Source organism: Triturus cristatus, chromosome 11, assembly GCF_964204655.1.
Source record: "Triturus cristatus chromosome 11, aTriCri1.1, whole genome shotgun sequence".
NCBI classification, from domain to species: Eukaryota; Metazoa; Chordata; class Amphibia; order Caudata; family Salamandridae; genus Triturus; species Triturus cristatus.
In genome coordinates, this window is record NC_140594.1 from 1,178,651,923 (window position 1) to 1,178,679,332 (window position 27,410).

At 46.5% G+C, this 27,410-nt stretch overlaps 1 long non-coding RNA gene across 1 annotated transcript in view; it reads left to right on the plus strand.

The window, feature by feature from the left end:
• The first annotated feature begins 1,544 nt into the window (after nt 1–1,544).
• LOC146788671 (uncharacterized) overlaps nt 1,545–27,410 on the plus strand; it is a 38,795-nt gene continuing 12,929 nt past the window's right edge. Inside the window, exons 1-2 of the long non-coding RNA XR_014970894.1 lie at nt 1,545–2,061; nt 18,632–18,788. This is a non-coding gene — a long non-coding RNA (uncharacterized LOC146788671). The remainder of the gene's footprint in view (nt 2,062–18,631; nt 18,789–27,410) is intronic.

Here is a 27,410-nt window from a genome sequence, read left to right on the forward strand (position 1 = left end):
CACCAATCGTGACCTTACCACCTGACCACGGAATCACACTAAAATATGACAATTTTTACCTTAAAAAAGGGGGAAAACAAGTTATTTACACATCACAACCTAAACGAAAAAAGAAGAAAACAATCATACACTACACAACCTCTGCTTTAGGGGATGGTGGGTGGGCAAATATTAAATTGCAGCCTCCTAGCGAGGTTGCACTACAGGCTGGGGAGCCCGGAAGGCAAAGAGGAAGATTCCTCTGCTCCCCAGCCTTTTATGGCTACTACTAGCCCCAGACTGGTTCTGGCCGGCCTGGAGGGCTGGCAACTTGCGTGACCCGGAAGTGATTCCTTTCACTTCTGGGTCACGACCCAGCTTGGCCAAAGAGAGCTGAGGCGCGCCTGGCGTGTCACTGCTGTGCGCGAAAGGCCCGCCTCCCTGGTCGTCGGGGGCCGGCAGGACCGCCATATTGTCGGGATGTCCAATGCCAGCCCCGCCTCCTCTATTTATCTACCTCTTTCTACTTCTCTTGAGCTTTCTTTACTGCTACCTCCCCTTTCCGTCTATACGATATGCCTCTCCCTGCCTAACCTATCTCTCTGTCTCGTCTCTATATCTCTCCCCTTATCTATATTCTCACCATACTGTTATTTGAACTATCTCTGTCTACTGCCTTCAGTCCCTCATATTTCTCTCACTCAGCACAATGTTTCACTGTCTAGCCAGAGAAGTGTAAACATAGAATGAGAGATAAGGCCGGGAAGGAGTCATGCTTTCATATTCACTGCTGCAGTGAGAATCCAGCTATGAAGGGGGATTTAGTTGTGATTATTGACTTCCAGCAATTAAAGCTACAATTCCAAGCACTACACTCATAGGTTTTATTTTAACATTATGCAAAAGTCGGCAAAACATCAACCAAGTCGCCCTCATAGTGTGGTTTATAACTTAAAACATGGAGTAACCGGCTGGTCAGACATCCAGTTACATGTAAAACATTGCTGTAAGACACATAATATAGAACAAACCAGAAAAGATAAATTCCTTCATCAATGCTTGATTAAGCTTTCTTCAGGTACTGTTTAGGTGGTGGGACCTTCAGCTCTCTTTGTTTTTCTGTGCACTCTTTTTGAGATTGTGGACATACAACATTCTCCTGTACATGCACAGATGCACACAAACACATATACAGAGAGAACACACATATAGAAAGGCATGAACACAACAATCAAAGGTATAGAGGCAGGAAAAGACAGACACAACCATACAAAGTTACATAAAGAGACACAGTAACAGACAGATGAAGTACATACATAGGAGATGCATAGGCAGCCACACTTAAATGGACATACATGCCCTCTTGCTCTTTCCCTCTCCCATCCAATCGCCTGAAAGCTCGCTTTGCCCCAGCCCCCTCGTTCTCCCTCTCATCCAATCACCTGGAAGCTTGCTTTGCAGCTTTGGTCCCCCTCCCCACCCGGGCAGCCTCCACGTGTCCTCAGGTGCCCGCCTCGCGGCTCCTCCCACAGCCCGTCACTCACTCGGGTCTGCCCGCAGGCGGCTCCTGCGAGGGCGCCTCTAATGACGCTACTTGTGATTTTCTGCATGCGCGAGCATGCACGGAAGGCGGAGAGGCGCTCATTGACATGAATTACATTTCCCAAGGTACCCTTCTTCGAAGAACTGTCTCAAGGACGCAGAACCTTCCGAGACAAAAGTGTAATCTCTGCACCAACGGGAAGTGGGGGGAGGGAAGAGACAGACAGTACAAGGGAGAAGGCGTCACGTGACATGGAAAGAATGGAATAGAGCGTCAAGACATTGTGCTCAGAAAACTCGGCTCCCTTCTGGCGAGGATGTTATGGTTTCTAGCATTTGATAGTGTGCAACTGGCACCTGCGTGGCACTGTAGCAGCCAAATTAAAACCCTCTACCAATGTGCACGTGTACAGTGGGATCCGGCCTCCGTGCACAGGTATTTCCTTATGACGATGCGTATGCAACAGGGCAGCCCGTCAGCAGACCCCTTCCACAATCTCTGCCTCCAGAAGGACTCTAGGCTCTCCTCCATGCACTCTCGTGAGTACTCGCCCACTTGCCACATGCACTCTGTGTTCTCGGGGTGGGAAACGTTTTTTGTACCCCTTGAAGTTTTAAGCAGACTCAGATCCTCACCCTTCCCAATGACAGCAGCCTTTCCAATCTGCCTTCCAAATGCATAGTTTTCATTCTGTATGGCCAGGCCATGGGCTTGATATTAGAAGCTAGTCGCATGAAACGTGGCTGGGAGCGCCTCGTGTAACGCGCACATTTGCGAGTCCAAACTGGCAAAGAAGCACAGAATTTTGAGGACCTTACAGTTCTTATTTTTTCTTCAACTCCAAGGTGCTCAAAACCTTAAGAAACTTCGCCCACTCTTAGTTAATTGTTAACCCAACTTTGCATCTCGTTCAAGATTCTCCGTTTCAAAAGCAAAGCCAAAGTAGACCGAAGCAATGGACTGTGAGCCTCTGGTCTTAGCCTGAGAAGACATAAGCAATGGAATGTGAGCCTCCTGTTTTAGCCTGAGCAGACATAGGCAATGGAACCTCCAATCTTAGCCTAAGCAGACCGAAGCAATGGACTGTGAGCCTCCTGTCTTAGCCTGAGCAGACATAAACAATGGAATGTGAGCCTCCTGTCTTAGTCTAAGCAGACATAAGCAGTGGAATGTGAGCCTCCTGTCTTAGCCTGAGCAGACATAAGCAATGGAATGTGAGCCTCCTGTCCTAGCCTGAGCAGACATAAGCAATGGAATGTGAGCCTCCTGTCTTTGCCTAAGCAGACCGAAGCAATGGACTGTGAGCCTCCAGTCTTAGCTGAAGCAGACCGAAGCAATGGACTGTGAGCCTCCTGTCTTATCCTGAGCAGACATAAGCAATGGAATGTGAGCCTCCTGTCTTAGCCTGAGCAGACATAAACAATGGAATGTGAGCCTCCTGTCTTTGCCTAAGCAGGCTGAAGCACTGGACTGTGAGCCTCCTGTCTTAGCCTGGGCAGACCGAAGCAATGGACTGTGAGCCTCCTGTCTTAGCCTGAGCCGACCGAAGCAATGGACTGTGAGCCTCCTGTCTTAGCCTAAGCAGACAAAAGCAATGGACTGTGAACCTCCTGTCTTAGCCAAAGTAGACCGAAGCAGTGGACTGTGAACCTACTGTCTTAGCCTAAGCAGACCAAAGCACGGAACTGTGAGCCTCCTGTCTTAACCTAAGCAGACCGAAGCTATGGACTGTGTGCCTCCTGTCTTAGCCTGAGCAGACCAAAACAATGGACTGTGAGCCTCCTGTCTTATTAGCCTAAGCAGACCGAAGCAATGGACTGTGAGCCTCCAGTCTTAGCTGAAGCAGACTGAAGCAATGGACTGTGAGCCTCCAGTCTTAGCCAAAGTAGACCGAAACAATGGACTGTGAACCTACTGTCTTAGTCTAAGCAGACCAAAGCACTGGGCTGTGAGCCTCCTGTCTTAACCTAAGCAGACTGAAGCAATGGACTATTAGCCTTCCCTTTTAGCCTAAGCGTACCGAAGCAATGGACTGTGAACCGCCTGTCTTAGCCCAAGGAGACCAAAGCAATGGACTGTGAGCCTCCAGTCTTAGCTTAAGCAGACCGAAGCAATGGACTGTGAGCCTCCAGTCTTAGCTGAAGCAGACCGAAGCAATGGAATGTGAGCCTCCAGTCTTAGCTTAAGCAGACCGAAGTAATGGACTGTGAGCCTACTGTCTTAGCCTAAGCAGACCGAAGCAATGGACTGTGAGCCTCCTGTATTAGCCTAAGCAGACCGAAGCAATGGACTGTGAGCCTACTGTCTTAGCCTAAGCAGACAGAAGCAATGGACTGTGAGCCTCCAGTCTTAGCTTAAGCAGACCGAAGCAATGGACTGTGAGCCTCCAGTCTTAGCAAAAGTAGACCGAAGCAATGGACTGTGAGCCTCGTGTCTTAGCCAAAGTAGACCGAAGCAATGGACTGTGAGCCTCCTGTCTTAGCCAAAGTAGACTGTAGCAATGGACTGTGAGCCTTCTGTCTTAGCCAAAGTAGACCAAAGCAATGAACTGTGAGCCTCCTGTCTTAACCTAAGCGGGACGAAGCAATGGACTATGAGCGTCCTATTTTAGCCTAAGCAGAGCAAAGTAATGGACTGTGAGCCTCCTGTCTTAGCCTAAGCAAAGCAATGGACTTTGAGCCTCCTGTCTTAGCCTAAGCAGACCCAAGCAATGGACTGTGAGCCTCCTGTCTTAACCTAAGCAGACTGAAGTAATGGACTGTGAGCCTCCTATCTTAGCTGAAGCAGACTGAAGCAATGGACTGGGAACCTCCTGTCTTAGCCTAAGCAGACCAAAGCAATGGACTGTGAGCTTACTTTCTTAGCCTAAGCAGACAGAAGCAATGGTCTGTGAGCCTCCAGTCTTAGCTTAAGCAGACCGAAGCAATGGACTGTGAGCCTCCAGTCTTAGCAAAAGTAGACCGCAGAAATGGACTGTGAGCCTTCAGTCTTAGCCAAAGTAGACCGAAGCAATGGACTGTGAGACTACTATCTTAGCTTAAGCAGACCGAAGCAATGGACTCTGAGCCTACTGTCTTAGCCTGAGCAGACCAAAGCAATGGACTGTGAGTCTCCAGTCTTAGCAAATGTAGACCGAAACAATGGACTGTGAGCCTCCTGTCTTAGCCAAAGTAGACCGAAGCAATGGACTGTGAGCCTCCTGTCTTAACCCAAGCAGACCGAAGCAATAGACTGCGAGCCTCCTGTCTTAGCTTGAGCAGACCGAAGCAATAGACTGTAAGCCTCCTGTCTTAGCCTGAGCAGACCGCAGCAATAGACTGTGAGCCTCCTATCTTAGCTGAAGAAGACCAAAGCAATGGATTAGGAGCCTCCTGCCTTAGCCTAAGCAGACCGAAGCAATGGACTGTGAGCCTCCTGTCTTAGCCTGAGCAGACCGCAGCAATAGACTGTGAGCCTCCTATCTTAGCTGAAGAAGACCAAAGCAATGGATTAGGAGTCTCCTGCCTTAGCCTAAGCAGACCGAAGCAATGGACTGTGAGCCTCCTGTCTTAACCTGAGCAGACCAGAGCAATGGACTGTGACCCTCCTTTCTTAACCCAATGGACTGTGAGCCTCCCGTCTTAGCCTAAGCAGACCAAAGCAATGAACTGTGAGCCTTCTGTTGTGAGCCTCCTGTCTTAACCTAAGCGGGACGAAGCAATGGACTACGAGCGTCCTATTTTAGCCTAAGCAGAGCAAAGCAAAGGACTATGAGCCTTCCATCGTAACCTAAGCGTACCGAAGCAATGGACTGTGATCCGTCTGTCTTAGCCTAAGCGGACCCAAGCAATGGACTGTGAGCCTCCTGTCTTAACCTAAGCAGACTGAAGTAATGGACTGTGAGCCTCCCATCTTAGCTAAAGCAGACCGAAGCAATGGACTGTGAGCCTCCTGTCTTAGCCTAAGCAGACCGAAGCAATGGACTGTGAGCCTCCTGTCTTAACCTGAGCTGAACAGAGCAATGCACTGTGAGCCTCCTTTCTTAACCTGAGAAGACCGAAGCAGTGGACTGTGAGCCTCCTGTCTTAGCCCAAGGAGACTGAAGCAATAGATTGTGAGACTCCTGTCTTAGCCTAAGCAGACCAAAGCAATGGATTAGGAGCCTCCTGCCTTAGCCTAAGCAGACCGAAGCAATGGACTGTGAGCATCCTGTCTTAACCTAAGCAGACCGAAGCAATGGACTGCGAGCCTCCTGTCTTAGCCTAAGCAGACCAAAGCAGTGGTCTGTGAGCCTACGGTCTTAGCCTAAGCAGACCGAAGCAATGGACTGTGAGCCTCCTGTATTAACCCGAGCAGACATTAGAAATGGACTGTGAGCCTACGGTCTTAGCTTAAGCAGACCGAAGCAATGGACTGTGAGCCTCCAGTCTTAGCTGAAGCAGACCGAAGCAATGGACTGTGACCTTATGTCTTAGCCTAAGCAGTCCAAAGCAATGGACTGTGAGCCTCCCGTCTTAGCCTAAGCAGACCGATGCAATGGACTGTGACCTTCTGTCTTACCCTAAGCAGACTGAAGCAATGGACTGTGACCTAATGTCTTAGCCTAAGCAGACCGCAGCAATGGACTGTGACCTTATGTCTTAGCCTAAGCAGACCAAAGCAATGGACTGTGTCCTTATGTCTAGCCTAAGCAGACCGCAGCAATGGACTGTGACCTTATGTCTTAGCCTAAGTAGTCCGAAGAAAGGGACTGGGAGCCTCCTGCTTTAGCCTAAGCAGACCACAGCAATGGACCGTGACCTTATGTCTTAGCCTAAGCAGACTGAAGCAATGGACTGTGACCTAATGTCTTAGCCTAAGCAGACCAAAGCAATGGACTGTGACCTTATGTCTTAGCGTAAGCAGACCAATGCAATGGACTGTGACCTTATGTCTTAGCCTAAGCAGACCGCAGCAATGGACTGTGACCTTATGTCTTAGCCTAAGCAGACCAAAGCAATGGACTGTGTCCTTATGTCTTAGCCTAAGCAGACCGCAGCAATGGACTGTGACCTTATGTCTTAGCCTAAGCAGACCAAAGCAATGGACTGTGTCCTTATGTCTTAGCCTAAGCTGACCAAAGCAATGGACTGGGAGCCTCCTGTCTTAGACTAACAGACCGAAGCAATGGACTGTGACCTTATGTCTTATCTTGAGCTGATGGAAGCCATACATTTTCTGTCTCCAGTGTTCGTGTAAGTAAGCCACAGTTGCAGACTGTCAATCTCATATCTTAGCATGAGCACATTGAAACCATGGAGTGTCACCCCCCCCCCCTTTTCTCAACAGGATGCTAGGGTTGTACTGTCCTTTGTGCTGTAGTGGCACGGGCTCGAAGGTTCTTTTCAGAGCAGGATGTGCTACCATAACTCAATCAAGTCCCCATGGCTCCATTGTCGCTGTGGTCTCCTCCAATTTATGTTGGTTTGAATATTTATGCAAGTGTTGATTTTTGTTTTCTGTCAGGCCATGAAGTAGATCAAACCAGTAATTCGACTATCAATTACCTTAGCAAGAGCACAGCAAAGAGGTGGATTATCTGACTATCATGAGCATGCCAACGTGAAGAATTTCTTTTTTTATATCTTGCTTGCTGAGCGGAAATGTAGAGAAAAACGGGCTAAAAAAGTCCCAAAGAACAAAAAGAAGTGAAAAGAGTGAAAGAGCAGAAACAAAAGAGACAACCAGATGCAATCCTGATTCTGAGGCCGCAACGAGGCAACGACGGAGAGAGCGGGGCCTCTTAGTCTGGAATCAGGATCCGGGCGAGGTGAGGTCCGTTCCCCGATCATTACGGATGCACGCAGCATCCTTTTGAGACGGAGGATACACATAAGGTGGTACAAGGTGCCATTATCACATGATAGTGAGATAAATGTACTTGTCTGTCTTTATCTATATGTTTGTCACTATACATGTTTTTCACTTTTTTGCAGTAGCTAGATATATAACAACATAGGTCCTGAAGAAAGCCGCAGAGGTGATTGTATCTCATTTGGCTGAAACATGTCGACCTTCATACGGCAGTCATTTGTTTAATACTGCTTTTCTGCACTGTTGTTTTACTTAGGATGCGAGACACGTATTAAATTGTTAGTGTTTTCTCGCAATTCTATTTTAACACACCACCTCACTGTTCCTTGTTAGCACTGCACTCCTGTCAATTGTCCTATCATCCAACTATGGTTGGTTTTTCCATTTCAAACCTTTGACAACCTCGGACCACCCACGAGTGAAATTACTCTTATTCAGATGCTCTCTATGATCAAGAGAAGCATCTCACTTTGGATTGGACAACCTGATGATAAGATTGATCACACGGATATTTGATGGGTATCCAATAATTCCGCTCCAAGGCTCACTCTCGATTGCATCTGGTTGTCTCTTTTGTTTCTGCTCTTTCACTCTTTTCACTTCTTTTTGTTCTTTGGGACTTTTTTAGCCCGTTTTTCTCTACATTTCCGCTCAGCAAGCAGGATTTGACTAGACCCCCAGTTCATTGTTTTGTTGTTTTACACTATAGATTTAGGGGATTAGAACTGTGGCAGGTCATTAAATTTTCCCTTAGACCCTATCAAAAAAATTTTCTAGTGCCTTTTTTTATATCTTAGCATTAACAGACTAAAGCAATGGAATGGAAGTTTTGTCTTCCATCATAGTATGAACAGACCAAAGCAATGGAATGTGTGTTATCCATCATAGTATGAGTAGACCAAAGCAATAGAATGTGTGTCTTCCATCCAGTATGAGCAGACCAAAGCAAAGGATTGCCTGTTTCCCATCTTAGCAGGAACAGACAGAAGCAATGTATTGTCTGTCTTCCAGCTTATGTTATGTTATGTTATGTTATTGAAACTTATTAAGCGCGACAATTACCCGGAGGTGTCCTGGCGCTAGCTAGAAGTCCTGAGGCTCAAACTGTCAAGGATCCATAATGAAAGAAATCAGTCATGCACAAAAAGCCAAGTTTTAAGTTCCTTTCTAAAGGACAATAAATCAGGCGAGGATCTAAGATAGAAGGGCAGAGAGTTCCACGCCCTAACAGCTCCATGAACAAAACTTCTGCCTCCCCATCGGGCCCTCCTGATTCTAGGGACTTGCGCCTGTTTAGTGCTTTCTGAACAAAGGCATTTGTTTGGAACATACCAATGTATGCATTGCTTTAAAAAGTCCGGGCCTAATCCATGCAAGGCCTTGAAGGCCATGGCCAGCGCCTTAAAAAGTATGCAGCTTTTTAGAGAAAGCCAATGAAGGGATCTTCTTTCTGGCGTGACCGGGGAAAACCTGGAAGAGCCTGACAGCAGACGGACTGCCGCGTTTTGCAAGGTCTGTAATTTAATCAATATGCTTTGTTGCGCATTTAAATATAAACCATTGCAATAATCCAGTCTTGTAGTAACTAAGGCCCTTACCACCGTATGCCTACTCTCTTGAGGGAGCAAAGGAAGCACTTTCCTCATCATTCTGATGGTATACCAGGTTTTAGATGTTAATGCTTTGATTTGGCGCTCCATGGTAAGTTTATCGTCCAAAATCATACCGAGGTTTTTAACCTGGGTAGCTGGGGTTGGAAGGGCACCCATGGAGTTGGGCCAACAGGCTGGAGTCCAAAAGTTGGAGGAATTGCCAAACAGGATAACCTCAGTTTTGTCCGAATTTAATTTCAGACAGTTTAGGGACATCCAACTGCTCACAGCCACCATGCATTCCCGCAGTCGCGGTTCCACGTCCACCTCTCCCCCTGGGGTCAGTGGTATAACAATTTGTGTGTCATCTGCGTAGGAGGTAATGCCAAAACCATAGGACCCAATAACGGGTGCCAACGCACTAACATACACATTAAAAAGGGTGGGGCTGAGAGAGGATCCCTGAGGGACCCCACATGGTGTTGAGAAAGGTTTCGAATGGAAGTCCCCCAAGGTCACCACCTGTTTTCTTTTGGCTAGAAAGGATTTGATGAGGTCCCTGGCTTTCCCAACAATCCCGCATGTTTTTAAACGATTCAGAAGAGTAGAGTGGTGAACCGTATCAAAGGCAGCGGATAAATCGAGCAGGATCAACGCTGCCTTGCCTCCCTGATCCACTGCTTCCCTGATCTCTTCTGTAGCTTTAATTAGAGCCGATTCCGTACTGTGGCCTGACCTGAAACCATATTGCGTGGAGTGAAATGCTTGGGTATCTTCCAGGAAAAGACTAAGTTGTCTATTCATGACCTTTTCCACGAGTTTAGCTGGAAACGGAAGTCTGTCTATAGGTCGAAAACTGTTGAGGTCACTGCTCGGGAGATGGGGTTTTTTAATTAATGGGAGAATGGAGGCCAATTTCCACTGACAAGGAAACAGTCCCGTTTCAAACATCAAGTTGAATAGCCTAGAAAGCTGCTCAGCAATCGGACCTGCAGCTAGTTTGGCCACCTTAATAGGGCACGGATCAAAAGGAGATCCGGACTTCGCTTCCAACAGGATCTTTTTCGTGTCTAGTGAAGACACTGGGCAAAATTTAGCCAGAGTAGGATAGGAGACAGATTTTTGGCTAGAATCCTCCCTTCTAGTCTCCGGGCTAGAGAAATTCTTCTTTTTAAACACCTCGAAGATGGTTTCCACCTTAGAGGAGAAGAATTTGGCCAAGTCCTCGCACAGCTGTTGGCTGGGTTGAACTGGGCACGGCTTAGGGGCTACCAGGTTGGTCACTGTCTTAAATAGCTCCTTAACGGAGTTGCTGGAGTCTCTAATCTGTGTTGCAAAGTAAGATTGTTTCGCCTTAAATTTGCCTGTTTATATGTCAGAAGACTGGATTTATAGGTTTTTCTGTCAGATTCATTGTAGTTACTTCTCCATCTGCGTTCATGCTGTTTGCAGATGAGCTTTTGGGCTCTAATCTCCTGTGAATACCATGTCAAATCAGGCTTCAGAGCACACAGGAATGAGTTTACCCCAGTGCAAAAACCAGGGAGAAAAACCAGCGAGGGTGACATTTTAAACCCATTTACGTAGTCGGGGGGATTTAGGAAATTTCAGCCATCATCAAGAACCAGTAAACACCAAACCACCCAGGAAACCTGCTTGCATTTCAGCTCTGGTTTAGACACTGCTGTGTGTTGTGGAACACATAACAATGGTTGAAACATATTTAATGTTTCTATCTCAAAGTGTTTTCGCCGAAACTTCACCTGACACTGTGCTGGCACAAAATCCAATGAGCTGTCATTTACCTTACCGTACCAAGTAATGTTTGTGCGCATCCTTGTACATTTTTATTAGCTCATTATGTTATTCTCTCTTACTCCCTCTACAATGTTCCCCTTTTACCTTGTTCTCCCCTTCCATTATTGTGAAGCGCTCTGATACCCTTCGGGGTCTTGTTCGCGCTATACCAAACTTTTTAAATAAATAAATACATTTAGATTGTCTGAAATCTTGAACTGGGCTAAGTTTAAGTAAAAGTATTGTTTGGTGTAATTAAATTACATTACAGATAGGCTCCTTCAGTGCCAGTAGTCAAAAGGCACTTAACACTGGTCCACTCCACCCCACGCTCTCTTTCTTTTACTCTCTCTCTCTCTCACGCACACACACACAAAGTTACGTGTGCGCACAAGTACACAGACACACTAAAATAGACTTCTGGGATCTTTGTCTTAAAAAGGGACACTAAAGAACTGATTCCTTTCCTGTCCGTCCATCCCTGAAGAATGGTGATTCTGATTTTGAATCTACAGCAGTCCGTGTCGCTCTCTTCCAGGAAGCCGATGAGTTCTGCACTCTAGCTTACGTGTAATGTTTTCCAAGGGCAGTGGAAGATTGCAGATGCTCGTCACATGGTTCATTGTTGGCGCTGATGCAACAGCCCAAACCTTAGAGCGAAAACGGCCTGAGGCTGTTGCTTCAGGTAGAAGCAGGCGCTGCGCATGTTTAATTTATTGAGGTAAGTGCCATTGGTCTGCAGGGGATCAACCCACCTGGGGACCGTTCCTGATGTACAACCACAGGCTGAGGATTGAAGGTACTGGACTGTAGTGGGACACTCACCACTGGCTGCAGCACACAGACCGGGGTCTTGCAGAGCCCACCAGTAGATAACTAAGCAGATACCCACCACAGGTGCAACTCATGTCCAACTCCACAGGGCGAAGACAGTCACCGCGGGACATTGACTCCCTATGCAGACTCCACCAGGATCAGCCCACTCTAACTCCCGCCACAAGACTCAAGACAGTAACAACACTGGTCTTTCCAACAGCCCTCCTGGCCCCAATCTGATGTAATCAGTCTCACAGAGTGACACCGTGGACTGAGTCACTGCCTGATCCCTCTTCGCGAAGAAACAGGCATATAATGTAGAAATCGTTTCGTGGAATCTTGCTGGCACACCTGGAGGGGACAGACTGAAAGGCAACCTATATGGGAAGATCTTAGCTTCCCATCCACCCCTAAGGGGTGGGAAGCACTACACAAATGCTACACTACAACACACCATCTCACATGTACATAATGTCAAGACTTTCTATAGTTCTATGTCCGCAGATTGAATGCTAACTAAGCCTCCGCCCACTATATGGAAACCCTGCATGAAAAGTGCCCTCGACTTAAAATGATTGTTTTATCCTTCATTCTATTGAACGATCCTCTCCTTACCTTCAATCCCCTAAATGCCTCTTCTTTCCGAGCACCTCCAGCTTTGAGTGGCATTACTGTGCCTTATTCTCTCTTGTATTTCTGCAAACTGCCCACACCTCATTTTATAGATTACAACTTCTATTTCTTTGAAACTAAATCCCTGCAACCAAACAATGCTTACTGGGCTCTAGCCTATCTATTCACCATACCAACTATCTGCACAAACTCACATACCTCCTGTTAGTTTGATCACCACATAAACTACAGGGAGTACCTGCAATGGTTGCGGGAACAAGGATAATGACCACTGGTTTAACCATTAACCTTGGGTTCCGCAAAATCTTACTACTCACCACAAAGCATTTCAACACCTTATTGTGGTAGTAAAACCATAGCATTGCAATGAAAAGAAAATACTACTATGAGGCATCCCAGATTTGCCTGCCGCACGCATGGTCTAAGTTTTCTTATACCTTCAGTCGGATGACCACGGCATCATGGAAAGGATATGAACAAATTTCCAAATAAAGTTCCAAGGTATATGCAATTCTTCTTTTTATTCTTTTTTTGTTCTTGTATTCTTGTATAAAATATATGTCGCCAAATTTACAAAAGAAACAGCCAATGCGTTTCGTCCATAGCAATGTACTTCTTCTGGGTAAAGCTGTATTCAAAGCTCATATCATCAGGTAAATTCTCATGCATGCGACGACTGTCATCCTCCAAAAAGCATGTCAGTGTGGATCAATAAATCGTCAACCCCTAATCAAAACAGACGATGTGGCAAGTGAAAGCGTCCACAGGCATTAGAGTAACAACATTCGGTAAATTCTCAAGACATCCAACTGAAATTATATTGTTGAATGTCAAAGAAGGGGTTTATCCACCCAGCTGTGGCACTACTGTAGGTGCCCGAGCCGCTCTGAAGAGCATGCGTCAGGTACTCCGTGTACCAGATTCGGTATTTGGGAATTTGTTCATATTGTTATTACTTGTGGTGCACTTTTTGTTACAATTCGAAATGTCCTTGCTCTAGGGCTGCGTTGTGGCAGAAGGTGCTGGTATTGTGTGCACACGCAAACTGGAATTTTCCCATTAGGAGTGTTCAGGGACACAGGATAAGTGCGGTGAGCTGCATCTTTTTGGTGTTTTTGCCAACATGGAAAGGACTACAGGCTGCAGAGAACAGTCTCTCTGACTGTCACCTGAGTCACAGCCACATCATTTACTTTTCCCAGGCTGTAAGTCACATAGTCAAACATGACATTCCAGCAAAAAAGGGGCGTGGCTGGAAAGTTCCAGTACCAGCCAAATGCTCCTTTTAGCTAGAGTACTTTTTCAAACAGCAGCATCTTACAGGTCTGTGAACTGATTAAACAAACAATAAACCAGGCTTGTAAGGGAGCTGACCTCCCAACTTTGCACAAGCCTAAAAACTTTCTACTAGTTTGTAAATATGATTTGTGTTGGGTGTTTTCTGGGATTTGCGCCAGATGTACACTTTGGCACAATAATGGACAATACTGTGTGCAAATGGTATTTATTCCCTTATTGTGAGTGTCATTTTCGCATTTTTCCAATTTACCCTCACACACGTCACCCGCTAAAAGAAAGTGATAAGTGCGAGAGCAAGCGATGAGCAAGCACAGTATGCAGTGGTTGTTGATTCGAATCAAGCGGTGACATCTATTTCCTACAGTGACGAGACAAAATAGAAGACTGCACTGGAGACATCAAGTCAAGAAATAAAGAAATTGGGATTATATCAAACCACCTGTATGTGCAATACAAGCGATTATTGTAGCTATAGGGGAGAGGAGTTGGCCTAACGGCTAGGGTGTTCGACCTCAAAACTGGGGAACCGGGTTCGAGTCTTGACAGGGACGCACAACATCCTGTGATTCTAGGCAAATCACTTAATCTCCCCTTGCCCAACAAAAATGAATGTGTCCTCATGTAACGCAACTGGTGCTTGTGTAAAGCGCTCTGATACCTTTGGGTCAAGTTCACACTATATAAAAGTACATAAAAAGAAAGTTGTGCTATATGCTAGAGAGATAATGTAGTTGCATAAGAGAAATGCATATTTGGGACTGAGTCCTTGATACATTAGAAAGAATCCGCGAATGCCCCACTCAGGGGGTCAGATCTGACCCAGGGCAATGCTCTTGGAGCAATATATATTTTCAGACCACTATATGCTTTTTGCTAGTCCTGCAAAGGGTGTCACAACTGCCTTGAAAGATGTTTTCCAGAGCAGGATTCCAAGAGGTGGCCCCAGTCAGAGAAGGGTGGAGAGAAGTCATTGGTTCGGGTTGCACATGGGGTGAGGTATTGGGTAAGGAAAGGATCTCAAAGAATCACTTTATAAAAGGAACACTAAGCATGATATGTTTTATCAAAAATAAATCATGTTTGGTAGCAGCAAAAGATGGATTTTCTAGGGTTTCGGAACTCTGTAAATAATTTTTATGAATTGCGCTGTTTAAACTTAAGGTATGTGTTTTAACAATAGCTTTTTAACTGCTGTCATACTTTCAATAATAAATAAGCATTGTCAAAGCCAATAGGTTTTGCCTATATGAAATCTACTGGCTTTGCAATTTTTATTTTTTTTATGTTGCACAGCGGTGCATGCTGCTGAGCTACATAGCTTAAAGTAAAAAACACAAGTGATATGACATGGCCAGACTGCATCATATCACTTTCTTTACTTTAAGCTGTGCACATACAAACAAGTTAAAATGTTTTTTTCCCTCTGCTTAATATACAGTTTATATTCTGATAAAATGCCCATTGCAGTTACCATCATGTCAAAGTGTAGCTAGCTGGAACACTGCGCATGGAGAGGCTGTGGCGTTATAGCCAGAGCTGCTCACTTTGGAGCAGCGGAAGCAGGTTCAAGTCTTGGCGCTCACCATCTTGTAATTCCGGGCAACTCACTTAATCACACTTTACCTATAAAAATGTATGTGTCCTTGTGTTATGTAACTGACACTCGTTGAAATTGCACCAAGTCCTTCCAGTAGACTTTGCACTATTTAAAACAAGCGATGACTAGCAATGGAGTGGAAAAGGGACATGCAATGATGGGAGTGAGAGAGTGGGAGGGACAGGCCAGCAACCAACGGGGAAGGGCATGCAGCAATGGACATTAGGAGGTGGTAGTGACAGGTAAGAAACAAACAGAATGTGGCTGCTGGAAAGTAAAAACAAAACAAAAATAAAGTATGCTAAAACTGCCCGCCAGAAGCAGTACTTGGTCCAAGCTCCACAGCCAGGACGAAGACTTGAAGCGGAGCAGAAAGCTGGAGGTAGGAGGAGGGGCTGACCAACAGGAACAAAGGAAACAAGAGTGACGTGGGAGCCACCCAATGATAAGGAAAGATAAGTAATGGGCGCGCTCTAAGTCCCTTTAAGATTTTGTTTTTCATTACAAGAGATTTTGCAAGCAAGGCACAAGTGCCGTGTAGATGAAATCTAGGGCCTGTGAATGTTGCATTATAAGCCATTTTTACAGCACAATCTATACCATTCAAAAGGACTATTGGCGTATAGATCAAGGGAGGAGACTGAAACAGAAGTGCAGTTGAAAAAAAGTTACATTTAAGGGATTTACTTCAATGATATCAACATTTAAATGTCGAACTTCCAAAATAGTGTGACCATATTGACTACTAGAATATCTTGAAGGTAAGTATATACAAGAAAGTAGACACTTAGCATACTTAACTCAACATTCATGTAGCTATATATTTATATATATACACACACACACACACACACACACACATAGGTGCATACATATATATATATATATATATATATATATATATATAGAGAGAGAGAGAGAGAGCGAGAGAGAGAGATAGAGTGTGAGAGCATGCTTCAAGGTACCAAGATGTGGTAGATGTAGAATTAAGAATAGTAAATGCTGGCAGGTCGCTATTTTTGACCTCGATACTCTAAAATACAACTCTGAAATAATCTGCTTTCCGAAATGTCAAGTAATTATATTTTGAGTGTCCTTGGCTCCTAGGGCCCCGCAGGTTGTCAAAAACAGTAGGGCAATGTCTTGAACCCCAGGGCACCTTGAGATATTTCAACAGGTTAGGGAACATTTCAGTTTCAGCGCTATGCCACCATTGGCCAAAAGTGTGATTCTCAAGTACGACAGTTGTCAATCACCCCCCTATGTCTATAGGAGGGGTGCAGCCAAGACCAATGGAAAAAGGGTGTGGTGAAACCCCTTATGAAAAAGGCAAACAAACCCCCCTCTGATTTAACCAACCTTCGTCCCATCACCCTGTTACCTGCGCTGGGCAAAATAACAGAACAACTAGTCCACAAGGAGCTCAAGTCCTTTCTTGATGCCCACAACCTACTCCACCCCCAGCAATCCGGTTTCCGGTCTAAACATTCTACCGAGACCGCCCTGATCGAGCTGACCGATACCATCAAAGGTCTCCAAGATCAAAGGAAGAAGGCCATTTTGATCCTTCTTGACCTCACGGCGGCTTTCGATACTATTTCCCACTCCATTCTGCTTAACAGGCTTATGGACATCGGCGTAACCAACTCGGCCCTTGCCTGGATCAGTTCCTTCCTCAGTGACAGGTTCCAAACTGTTTCACTGGGCCCTTTCCAATCGAAAGAGAAAAAGATCTTCTGTGGAGTTCCCCAGGGCTCCATTCTTAGTCCCCTTCTTTTTAATATATATCTCATCCCCCTGCTTACTCTCATAGAATCGTTCGGCATAACTGTCACGTCTTATGCCGACGATACTCAGCTTGTCATCCCTCTCGACGACAATTCAAACACGGCCGAACTTAATCTCAAGCACTGCCTTACAGCGGTCTTTCAATGGATGGACGCCAACCACCTCCGCTGCAACTCCAATAAAACCGAAATCTTGCCCATTGGAAAGAATGCTTCTTTTATTCCAGCCCTGTGGTGGCCTGAAAACTCTGCCGCCCCACCGCAGACAGTATCATCGGCCAGAAACCTCGGAGTCATTTTCGACTCCGATCTCTCTTTTGACTCCCACGTCGCAACCGTAGCAGGTAAATGCTTCGGAATTATTAAGTCCATGCGAAAGTTCTTTGACTTTCTCCCGCTCGATTCTAGAAAGACCATTGCGGTAGCCCTCATACTCTCCCGAGTAGACTACTGTAATGGCCTCCTGGCAGGGACCAAAAAATCCACCCGACTGAAACTACAGAGTGTCCTGCACACTGCTGCTCGGCTCGTCCTCAAACTGCCACGCAAATCTTCTATTTCGGCTGCCCTCAAATCCTTACATTGGCTCCCCTTGCACAAGAGAATACTCTTCAAAATTCTCATTGTTGCCTTCCGAGCCTTCAACAAATCTGGCCCAGCCTACCTGTCGAGACGCTTCCCTCACTATTCCCCGGGTCGCACTCTCAGATCCTCGCAAGAAAATCTCATGACTCCCCCCAAATTCAACCTGAAGACTAAGGGTGGAAAAACACTCAGTTTCCTTGCCATCAGAGCCTGGAACAGTATGCCAGGGCATCTTAGACTTCAGACGCAGGAGAAGCCTTTCAGGAAGCTCCTCAAAACGTGGATTTTCAACCTCTCCGATGACTGGACTAAAGCAGCGATCTAGTCCTCCAACTCCCCCCCCGGTGATCTGGTCCTAGGTTTTACAGCGCCAAGATGCTCCCTTGGGAGCGAACGTTAGCGCTTTATAAATACCTATCCAATATCCAATATCCAATATCCAATGCAGCAGATAGAGGTGTCCCATGGCCCTGGTGTCTAAGGAGCCCCATGAACCCTTGCTGGCCCGCGGTGGCAGCCTGAATAAGTTACGTTGGCACTAGAGCCTGGGGCGCCGCTGCTATACCGCTGGGCAAAATCCATGCAGCCCGTCACTTACAGGGCAAAGCTTTGGAACCAGGTTGGTTGGAAAACACGACAAGTCGTGGAAAACAACGTACTGTGATGGTGGCTGCATGCAGGTTATCGTACTCTGAGGAACGACCGGAGGCCATAGTTACGTTTTTCGCTGATAGAGGAAATTGTGCTATCTACTCTACTAAGTAAGATTGTGACTTCATCACATGAAGGAGTTTTCCAAGAACATCTTGTAGATATTCACTTGTGGGCTGATGTTCTGTTACTTGCTTATACAAAGTTGTAATTTTGCCCTTACACTTTAGATACATCTGGGAAAATCCAAATGTGTTTGTACTCACGGGATACTAGAATCTTGGACGATGCTTGTTTCCAGAGATGTACTCAGCCTAGGTTTGCTATTTTGGAGTTCTCCATACTGGGGACCGACTTTCTGTAGGGTGTGTTCGGTTGTACCTCAGACCTACTTCTGGATAATGTGTTAGCTCAAGTGATGACTAGACTTTGGAGGCCATTCAGAGTTTGCCATAATTGAACGTTTGTCGTCAATCAGTAAAAGTCTTGTTGAGCTCACTGTCCCCCATCTCATTTACAGGTGTTTCCAGTGACAGCGACTCAGTGACCTACAAAGTTGGGAATTCTTTCCATCTGTCACATAATTTATGGGAACACAGCCCTGGGCGGCCCACAGGACGAGCCTTTGAATGCAGAGTTTCCTTCGTGGACTGCCAAGTGAGGTCTGGGGGACCTAGGTAAGAATAGTTATTATGACCTCCACACACAAGGATAAAGATACCTGCACACGAGGGACTTTGCTTTTAGGTCTCCCTTACAGAGAGCTTTAGCCGTCGTGTGTCAAAGACCTATTGTGGACTTCCAGTGCCTTTCTAGTGAACCTCAGCTGATGCTTCTTATTCAACGGATTTCCTTCCTCTTCTTGTGCTTGGCTCTGCCCTGGAGCTCAGCTTTGTTACCATCCTCTAGATTAGATGAAACGCATCCTTCAGCTGCTCTCATTCAGGAAGTTACTGTTTTCCTTTTTAGGTCTCGCCTGATCTGGCGCGCTGGTCTGGCGAGACTTATTGAGAGGGCTCCAAAAAGTGCTACCAGGCCAGCCTAGAGCTACAGTGCATGTGCGCGGGCACGCGCGTGCGCTTTACCGCGATTACTTTCACTTTCGCGGCCGCTTTGATGTTTGATCGTGATTGCGAACGCAATCACTTTCACTTTCGCGGCCGCACGGCCGCTTGGCATAGCCAATAGGTTTCGCTTTTGGGACCGTATAAGTATTTAGTTATGCAACTGTTGCATGGCTAAACACTTATAAGGTCCCAACGGCGCGACCTATTGGCTATGCCAATTCTTGTGCTTTCTGCACTCTATACAGTGCGTCTGCTTTCTTGCCCTCAGCCTGTGTGCTGCTCCCCCCTCAAATACATCCACACATGCTCTGTCTTGCTCCCTCTTCAACCTGTTCATTGCTTCCTTCCCTCCTTCACGCACATCTATTTTCGCTTCTTTTGCGTGTTTGTTTTTTTAATTTTCTGTACCTCAAGTTTCTATATCCAACCACCCCTTGGCAAGGGTGGATATAAATAATAAAGTAACCTTAAATTCTACAGGACCAGGCAGCTGTTCCTGGTCCTTTCTGGGAGAGGTTCTGAGTAACAGGAATCGAGCTTGGGAGTAAACTGCGAGTGCGAGCCTCAAAATAAAACAAGCATTTGCAATGCAATAGGTCTCGCATTTGCGAGAATTTGAGCTATTGGATTAGTAAATGAAAATGCCTTTTATTTATGTGTTGGTTTTTAAAACAAAAATAAAAGGCATCGTCATTTACAATGTGGCCAAAAATTGTACAAAATCATTCAATGTGAAATGTATAAAAAGTTTTGCCCAGGCCTTGTCGAAATGTTCATGCATTTGTCCACTCAATTTCTCAGGATTGTATTGATGAATTGGCGCCCCACTAACGGCCACTTACCATCGTCATCAACTTGGCCTATGCTAGTTTTCTTCACAACGTAGGTGTGAAATTTGGCTCAAAGACTTTGGCACTGAGACCTTATGCACCAAGACCTTTTGCACCCATGATGCTTATGTAATGCACAGTGCAAAAATGATATTGAAAAAATGAAAGTATTAACACCACAATAATGCATACTTAACAGTCTGAACATTCCGCCCAAGGAGATGGTGACTTGCCAACAGTCACATGAGTGCTAGTCCCTCGCCGAGGTCGGGATTCGAACCCTGGTCTCTAGGTTCTAAGAGAAGCTTTCGTTTGAGTGCCTGCTGGGCAAGGATGACGTGCCACTTGCGGAGGAAGTAATGCAATGGGGGACCCTTGTGGAGTATAAAGTGATTAGCTATTCTTTGTATTTCAGAGTGTTTTCCGAAACTTTGCACTAAAATAATTCTGCAGTCATATTGCGTGGGCTCTGTCGCTTTGTTGGGGTGCGGCTTCCCTGGAAGCGGGGTGCAAGAGCATGGAGGTGACAAGCTGCTCCTGTATGATATGTTTTTGCTAGGCATGGTCTTAGAGTGACGATGGGAGGGGACATTCTGAACCCTGGTCGTGTACTAACTGAATTAGGGAGATGGCAGTTGGGTGCAGATCCCCCGTACTCTCTTTTGCATCTCCCAGCCTTCCAATGATATCCCCACGCAGTAAAAGACGCAGCGAAACAATGCACTGTGAAAGTGAACGCACACATGGCATGCTGTAAATACATACAAAGAAGCGGCCGCCATTGCTGAAGCTGGCGTCCCGCAAGTGCTATTTACAAGAATTTAGCAAAGAGTTCTCCCCAGCAGCTAATGCAAGCTATACAGTAAGGACACAGTAAAAAGTCCAGTCGTTATGGGAGGTTACAAATGCAGACAAGGCGGTACAAAGGCATGACTAAGCCTATTCACAAATGAAAAGCAACCATTTCACAAGGGCGGTAACAAGAGGCAATTGAAAAGATGGATGCCATGCCTCAATACAGCGTGCCCCACAGAGCAGCGCATGCGCTGCCCAGGCTAGACGTAAAAAGGGGGCACATGATTTTTTAATTTTTTATTTTTTAAATCATGCCATTTTATTTGCAAGCATTTAGCAGCCATGTTCAGAGGGCTGTAAGTTTAAGCTCTGTTGCTGAATATGTGGGATGAGTTTAAAGAGGATGTCTCCAAGCTTGTCGCTCTGCATACTGGCTCCATCCTCACAGCTGCGAGACATTCTCCTGTCCTTCTCGAGCAACAAAACTGACACGTTATGATCTAGCTTTACCAACAGGACTCCACACGTTTAGCACTTGCCCTCCCCACCAAAGTCTTCAATGGATTCTTGGTTTGCTCTGGTACAAGCAGATCTGTACCTTTGAGGGCCTGGCAGGCCTGGCCATCTGAAGGTGTTTGGGTTTTATTCCAGCATCTTTGCTGGATTTGACTGTCACTATAGGGACACAGTATATGGAAATCAGGAAACCAGTGGCCCTTTAATACTCTGAGTTGCAAGTGATGGCTGCTCATCGAACGGACTCTTTGTCCAGATGTTAACTTCATTCAGTGATGTTAAATAGGCTGAGTAAGATCATGGCTGGACTTAAATTAACGGCAATATTTGGGTGGATGGAGGAGGGCAGCCAGGCGGCAGTTGTGCTTATGGCCACCTCAAATGATGGGCCCTTCCAGCTCCAATAGAAAAAGTGTTAAGGTGGACCAGAGTAACAGAGCCTCCGCTGAACCATTTCTACTTTTTTTTATATAATTTCGGAAAAGCTTGACTATCTGGAGCGGAGTTGTTGAATCAAGTCTTAGCTATGGCTAGGAAGTGGATAATAATTTTAAGATGTGGTCCTGATCGTTAAAGATTTACATTTGTGTTATTATACACTGTGTTGAACACTAAGCATGTTGTGTGCTTGGGGTGGGGGTGTGGTTGGGAGAGGGAATGTACCGATGCAATGTGTGGTGACAGCATGGAAGAGAAAAGTAACAGTGCAGAGGTCAGCTGGGAGAGACTCTTAGTGGAGGGAGGAGGAGTCAAAGGAGACACTCCCCCTCAATGTACATTAAACCACTCTGGCACAATTAACCCTCTCTATGAACACAACACGCGTGCTGCCATTTTTCTCCTGCACACATAACCGGTTTTGCAACTTCTAAGACAAACATACTAAACCGCACACAAAAAAAACCCTGAAATGCTCACGCATTTCCCATAATTACTCCATCACTAACAGACTGACGTTACAGACGTTCAAAGAAGTTCCAAGGTGAGTATGCTGTAAATCAAGGCTTGATGCATTTATACCCTTTTTACAAAATTACAAGATGTATCTTCAGTGATATTTATCCCAACAACTAAGAGCGTACCATCAGCCCGCAAGGAAAGGGAAAAAAGTCGCAATATCTGGGATTCAAAATCAGAAACCCACTCAGCGACGCGACTCCTGAGTAACAGCACTTGGGTGGCATTACGAAGCGCCGCCTCGTGTTTAGCAGGGTCTCAAACTCGGGTGCATTTAATATTAAGACAACACAACAAAACCCCCTCCCACGTCAAAGACTGAACCCATCACTTCAAATCCAAGCTGAAAGAACCCACTAAATCAGGTGTAGGTTTTCACATTGATATGTCTACTTAATGACCATCACCATGATCGCATGCACCTAGTCTCTCAAACTAGGACATGCTTGGAAATATTCCTCACAAATTACATTTCTGATCAAAGTTTGTATCAGACTTTGTTCTGTATCGGACAGGGGTTATGTTATGATTTTTCGGTTGCCTCTAAAATAGGTCAAACACACAGAGATCATACACAGCGCAAAACATTCACACTCTGGAGGCAACTTGCTGCTCGGCTTTGGGACTCCTGTTTCACAAATGTTCTGTTTACTGATGTAACATGACTACGTCCAGCCAATAGAATTACAAGCATTGAAAAGTTGAACATTCCTAGATATCAACTGCATCAAAATAAATCAACATTATGCTTTCTCAGTGACGCAAAACATGATCACAGTGCACTCGAAGAAGGCAGGCAAACTCTTACTAAATGTAAAGCATTTCATTTAAACAAAGAAAGGCCCTCGGACAGCTTGGTAATAAGAGTGGTGAATCTGAACATTAGGAAAAAGATTCAAACATCCAAAGTGGAATTTCATGTTCCAGACGCCGCCCATCACTAAGGAATCAACAATGACCATCATAAAAACAAGCATTGGCATAGCCAATAGGTCTCGCCTTTGGGACCTTATAAGTGTTTAGCCATGCAACAGCTGCATAACTAAATATTTATAAGGTCCCAAAAGCGAGACCTATTGGCTATGCCAAGCGGCCGTGCGGCTGCGAAAGTTAAAATAATCGCGGTAAAGCGCGTCGCGCGCGCCCGCGCACATGCACTGTAGCTCTAGGCTGGCCTGGTAGCACTTTTTGGAGCCCTCTCAATAAGTCTCGCCAGACCAGCGCATGCGCTGGGTCACGCGAGACCTAATGAAAGAATAACCTTAATTTTCAAATGTCTCACAAGCAAGGGTAAAAAACTGTTGCAACCAATATCACGTCTCGCAAAGCCACAAATGAGCACAACCAGCCCAAATCCTTATCCTGCAACATATGTGATGATGCTTCGCAGCATTTAGCTTTGTGTTTTTACCCAACCCAGCACGAACTGTCTGTGGCCCCATGAAGGAAAGCTGGACGCCTTATGAATTTGAGTCTACCAGACATAAGCAGGTCACAAGCAGGACAGCGAAGGGCAGGTAAAACCGGACAGCTCTATCTGGTGTCGAAACTATTTGTAACAGAAAACTGAAGCGGCGCCATCAAGTAAGAAGGATTGGAAAGGAGTAACTGCTACTGCAGAGAAAAGACTTCGGTTCCAAAAATGCCTGAAAACGGATTTGCATAAAACAGATCCGTGTGCTGAGCGTTTATCAGTATGCACTGCAGCATAATGCAGAGTAACAGAGAGCTCTATAACGCATTGACTAAATAGATGCTTGTCATCCTATCCTAGACCTCGTTCTAGTAATATCAATGCAAAATTGCCCAAACCGGGGCTACTGAACTTGGCATAGCCAATAGGTCTCGCCTTTGGGACCTTATAAGTGTTTAGCCATGCAACAGTTGCATAACTAAATACTTATAAGGTCCCAAAAGTGAGACCTATTGGCTATGCCAAGCGGCCGTGCGGCCGCGAAAGTGATCGCGATCAAGCATCAAAGCGGCCGTGGTCCGAGAAAGTGAAAGTAATCGCGGTCAAGCGTGGCGCACGCGCCCGCGCACATGCACTGTAGCTCTAGGCTGGCCTGGTAGCACTTTTTGGAGCCCTCTCAATAAGTCTCGCCAGACCAGCGCATGCGCTGGGTCAGGCGAGACCTAAAGAGCTTCTTAGATGCTGCCAACTAAAACTGGTGGCCTGTACATTCCTGACTCTGGTCTCTAATAAATGTATATTTATCTTACATTTATATTTTAATCCACATTGGGAAATAATGCTCTTTTTCTCCAGTGATATGTTTGGAACTGGTGGTTTGTTGAAACATCCTGCGTAGCACGGTCACAAGGGATGAACACAATGTCTCCTGTGCTCTTTTTCTCTACACTGTTGTCCAGTGATGTCATTGTAATATGTTTCACACTATAACTGATTGGATAAAAGTGCTTTGGTGACCCTGCACCAACCCTACCCGCCTTCCAGAGGCATAGCCCTATAAGGACATCTCCTTTCTTTACTCTGCATGTTTAACCCCATCATTTGCCCTGATGCCACTGGTGTTTCACCCCACGCCTTCGCCCTCCTCGGGTGCTCGGTTCCACCTCATTGGTCACAGACGACAGGCCGGCCACCGGCCACTGACCTTTCAAACATGGAAAGGCTGCCTCGCCCTCTCTGCACGCCCTGCTCGGCTCACAAACAGAAGGTGAGCTGTCAGGAGCGCCCGGGGCAGAGTTTGTACTTGAATTCAAACTTTTGTTTATCGAGGTAATAAACCGGTCCTCGGCTCCAGGTGTAAAAGCTATTATGCAGACGGATTTGCGCGGCTCCGCCTTGACTGTACGGTATGTTCTGGATGCGGCCTCCGACGAGGCAGGGAGAGGTTCCTCCGGCTTCTTACAACACTGAGAAGAATGCAAGCGCCTTCCCTGGGAGCTCGCTGACTTGGAAGTACAAAGTAGCTGGGTAACCAGAAGTCACTTCGGTGCCTACCACCCGCTCTTGGCCTGGCAAGCCTGGGTTGACCCTGGGCCCGCGGTCTCCCACGCGGAGGTGGCCCCAGGTGTCCTCAGAGTATGTTTACTTGATCTGTTCTGGCAACTTCTTCCACACATTCTTTATTTATATTCTCAACAAAACAACTTGAGACCAAGTGGCACCTGAGAGCAGCGTGTCAGGTTCAGCGGAGTAGATGGGCAGCCGCCAAGTCGCGGGGAGTGGCTGCTGAACCGTTGAGCTGCCGGGACAGAATAGGGAACCGCCATGTCGAAGGAAGTGGCCAGAAATCCGCTAACTCAGGGGACGGACTGAGAACCGCCAAGGCGAAGACGGTGGCTACGCAACCACTAAGGCCCTGATTACGACGTTTTGGCGGAGTGGTGGCACGGCTGTGTAAACTGCCACGCCACCGCTCCACCGAAGGTCGCCGCCGCCCACCTGCCACTTTACGACTTTTTAGTAGTCTGGCAGGCAGATAGCATAGCGGTCCCATGGCAGTGCCACTTCTAAAGGCTGTGGTGCCTTAGAAAAAGGCACCACAATGGTACCACACTATAAGGTTGCTGCACGCCATGTACCTGAAAGTTCATGCCATGAAGGAACCTATGTGGGTGCACACAGGGTGGCACATGTTATGCCCACTGTGCATATCCACGAGCAGTTGGGGCACAAGGGGGACCTGTGGAGCCCCCTTTGTTTCCTCTCCTCCAAGGTTTACATGGAGGTAGAACCTCCATGTAAACCCTGGAGAAGAGGAAACTCGTAATATGCTTGGCGGGAACACGGCGGTCCCGCAAAGCATATTGCGGCCTCTGACCACCGCTCCAATGCCAGGGAGTGGTTGTTCCCTGGCGGAGCCGGCTGTCCCAGGGCGGTCCGACCGGTCAACTCCTAATGGGGTGGTCCGACCGCCAGTGCGGCAGTGGATGGATCTGCCACCGCTGCACCACAACGAGTTTCGGACTCCCAGACTCATAATCAGGCCCTAAGTTATAGGGCAGTCAAGTGCCTCTCCAAAGTAGTGGAAGTGAGAACTGCTACGATGGAGACTGTGAACAGGCAACGGTAAAGTCATAGGGATTGTACCGTGAGCTGCCATGTCGAAGGGAGTGGATACAGAACTGCAATATCACAGGGAGCGGATAGGCAGCCGCCAAGTTGAAGGAAGGAGAATTTGGCTAGTGGCGTTTGTAGGAGAGTAGGATCTGCACTTGTGTTGCCCCCACTTTTTTCTGATGTATACACTGGTTTCTGGCTATAGTCTAGCTGGGTCCCTGCTAATCAGGGCCCCAGTCTAACTGATCTCTCTAAACAACTTGGTGTGCATATTAGATGCACTAGTGATTGGATACTGTTGTACCTTATGAGCCCCTAGTATATGGTACCTTAGGTACCTAGGGCATTGGTACTTCACAGGCCTACCAGGGGCTGCAGCATGTATTATGCCACCCCTGGGAAGCATTCACAATCTGACACCACAGGCCTGCTACTGCAGCCTGTGTGAGGTAGTGTTAGCACTCCTTACTGAGATATAGGTTCCTATATCTCACCATACACACACATATAAACCTATCAATCACCCCTATGGTAGGCCCTATCAATCCCAAGGGCAGGGTGCTTGGTTTACTATGTGAGGGGGTGCTTCTGCCTGAGCAGGACCCCTCTGCAGCTGGCAGAGTCTATTCTCTGCTGCTGTTTGTGGATGCGGTTAAACCATATACTTTTAAGTGCATTATAACCTCGCGGTAAATGCTAACTTTGGAATGACTGCATCAAAACATGTCGTGTTTGGTGTCAAACAACTTGGAATCCTACCCCCACACCAGTAACTGGTGTGGGAGTAGGATCCCACTCTTCTAGAGTGGACGACATGTACCTACTGTACTACACGATAGAAATCTTCTAGAGCCCTGGCATCACAAAATGGATGCCACCAGCACAGACACCGGGCTGCCCTCCTGCTGCTGACCGAAACTCGCAGTGGAGGGTGCCCAACAAAGGGTTTCCTGTCACAGGGAGGTGTTGCCACCTCCCAGACAGGATTTAGTGTATTGGAGCTGGGTGGGTGCACTCTTAGAGTGCTTTGAAGTCCTGCACTGGGGGAGCAGGCGGCTCCTCTGTGCATATGCCAGCTCAAACCGGTTCAGGGGCTACCTGTCC